We start from the raw sequence: 3,130 nt of genomic DNA on the forward strand, positions 1-3,130 counted from the left end.
CAGTGGCGGGGAAGGGAGGGCAAGCTGCCAGTGGGCGGAGCAGTCCCTAGGTTGCAGGGGTGCGCTGATGCTTCCCTCTGTGGCAACGGTGCCCCCACCCAGACAGCACCTGCCTGCAGGTACCTGGATCAGTTGGTCCCAGGGAGCTGCACAGCTGTGAAGGGAAGCACCAGGCCCCCACACAACTCAGGCAGGCTCCAGGGGGAAAAAACAAGGATCAGACTCACTGCTTCTCTTTGGTGGAGCTTGCCTAGGCTGCCTGCAGGGCTTCCTGCCATGCCACGGAGCTGCATGGAGCCTCGTACTTTGCTCTGTGACTGTAGAAGCAGCAAACTAAAACTCAGAGGAGGAATTTTTTATTTTGCTGAACCCCAAGTCATTTAAAGTGCATTACACCTCCAAATTTCCTATACTGGCTGGAATTAATGTGCAATACGCTGCTGAGGTGTGCAAACACTGACACCATTAAAGTGGTACAAAAGTATTTAGCCCACTTTAAACTGTCATGCGCACACACCCCTCGTTTCATCTACAGCCACAACAGAGGCAGCTTTGGTGGTAGCTTTTACATAGAGCCCTTGAAGGTGAATAACAGTGATAAAAGTATGAAGGGAAATGCAAAAGATCCTAGAGAGGAAAAGCATCATTCCCCACTAAAAATAATTCTCCTCTCCATATTGCAAGCATTACAATAGAACATTATTTTCTTTCCTGAATAGAACACCATATTGTTCTGAGCTGATATGAGTTTGGTGTTTTTCTGTCACAAGACGAGCACACAATCCACGTATTACAGTGAACTACCCTAGCCGTAACTGATATTAGGTCATTTCAAAGCTATTAAGGTCAAAGTTTTTGGTTATCTATTGTACCTATGTAAGGTAATGAGTAATTCAAAGATTTTTTTTTTCCTGTGGAGCTTAACATTCCCTTTTAATATGAACATATTTCTTCCCAGAGTATAACTCAGTAAAATTGTAATTCAATGGAACAGAACTAAATTACCTTATTTTTTTTAATTAGTGTTGCCATTCTTACTCTAGTTTTTTCAGTTATGTTACAGTATTTAGTTGCTGGAATCCAACAGAACTTTAACAGATAAAACCTCTACTTCTTTGATATCCAAGCTAATTTAAAATAGTGTACTCTTTTAAAAAAAAAAAGATAAATACTTTTATTTTATACACTTGTTTTATTACAGAATTTTAGGTAGATAAATGCAATGAAGAAAGATGGTTATTCCCTGATGCAGTCTGCATTTTGTGTCTCAGTCAAGTGCCTTTCTAAAGCTGTTTTTCCCAGACTGTGTATTTTTTGCATGGGTGGGACAGTGGGTTATTGTTAGCCTGTTAGACACAACTCAGTTTGAATACCCTTCAGTAGTTTGTGAGGCAAGTCAGCTCTATTTGCATTTGTTCCAGTCACAAAGGTTTATAGGTCAGCAGAAGCTGGCTGGAAAAATTCAACATGCCAATGCACTATTCTTCTATGGTTGTCAGGAATTTAAACGTGCTGGTTTTTATATTTCTTCTTGGTCATGAATATATGATAGCACAGTCTGAAGTCGCTTTGTTTCCTTGGAGCTTGGTACCAGCTGGGACTAAGATGGAGGACGTGACTTGATGCCAGCTTTTTCCACCCCCCTCCTTCTTTTGCCCATGTTAATCAGCAGTGAATCAAATGTCAGTACATCTGGAGACAGTGAGAGGGCAGTGCTCACCAGTACAGCATATTGCTGCTACTACTTCTTTTTCAGAGACGAAGAAAAAAAACCCAGCTTAATAAAAGATGTCATATGTCCTTTTATAAAAAAATGCATTAGTTTAGTCCCCCTCCAAGTTTGTATTTAAATACATGCAGTTTACATCCCAAAGTGTTTTCTGTTCATCTGTATTCCAAAAGCTATGTTGATCTTTCTGCTTCTGAAATGACAAACTAGTATCAGATATATTTTAGTAATTAGTATTTTAACAGTATTTTGTATTAATGTTCTTATAACAGGCATGTACCAGGATGTCTAATGAAAACTATTTTAGGGTATGATCAATGGCCTTGTACTGAGAAAATTGCTTGTATGAGGAGATGTGTAATACATTTATGATAAAATAATGTGTCCTCAAAATGTAAGGTTTATTTTGGTTTCACTTTTCAAGTGCCAGATTTAAAGGATGCTTGTTTTTCCATGGGAAAAGCGAGCACTTTTGTATGATCATTATTTTGTCAAATCCACATTTATTGTCTTTAAAATGTGATTCCTGAAGATCTGTGTTTTGTAATTAAAACGGTGTCTTTGAATACATTTTATAGGGCAGATCTCTCAAAGAGGCTGGCATCTGATATCTGGGTTAATTTACTGAATTCTCATTAGTTTGAATTTTAAATAAAACTCAGGTGGAGCTTATTGATTTTGGTTACAAACATTGTTTGTCTTATAGCTGTCTGGAGTTCTGAGATTGTTCTTACAGATGCATTAAAAGGTGCCAGACCTGCTTTTAATGCTCTCATTTGAATGCAAACTGTTGACCCTCTTTCTGTGACTGTCTGAAAGAGGCTTTCTGGAAAATATGGACTGTTTTGAGTGAGAAGCATCATAGACAAGGAAGGTTACATCTGTAAACTAGTGAGGCTGTGGCTAAATCTCATATTGATGCCTCCATTTGAAACAGCCAGGGAGACCCGTTTACTTTTGAATGCATGAATCACTGCCAAGTTGGCACTGTCTTTCATGTTTATAGATTTAAATTCAGCACATGGCTTTAACTCTTCAGCTGCACTAGCTGCAAACAATTACCCCAAATAAATGCTTAGGTATAATAAGTTCATTGTCTCAACCATACCATGATGCACGTGGCTATTTAGGAGTATGGTTGAAAATACCTGTTTAAAATGTTGTTTGATACAAATAATAAAAGTCTGTGTAAGACAGCGTCATATAAATATTAAACCTTATTGTGGAAAATTGTGTCAAAATCAAGTGCTTTATATAAAAATCACATAACCCGTTAGTATATGCTTGTGTGTAGGTGGTTAAAAAGTGTCTCAGAAATAAAAAGTAATAGCCATACCAAAAAAAGCCACTTCTAATATTTTGTAATGTTTTTATGTTAAACTACAACAAAAGAGACAACAG

The sequence above is a fragment of the Gavialis gangeticus genome, unplaced genomic scaffold, assembly GCF_001723915.1.
Source record: "Gavialis gangeticus isolate Ggan-Ray unplaced genomic scaffold, GavGan_comp1, whole genome shotgun sequence".
Taxonomy (NCBI): Eukaryota; Metazoa; Chordata; order Crocodylia; family Gavialidae; genus Gavialis; species Gavialis gangeticus.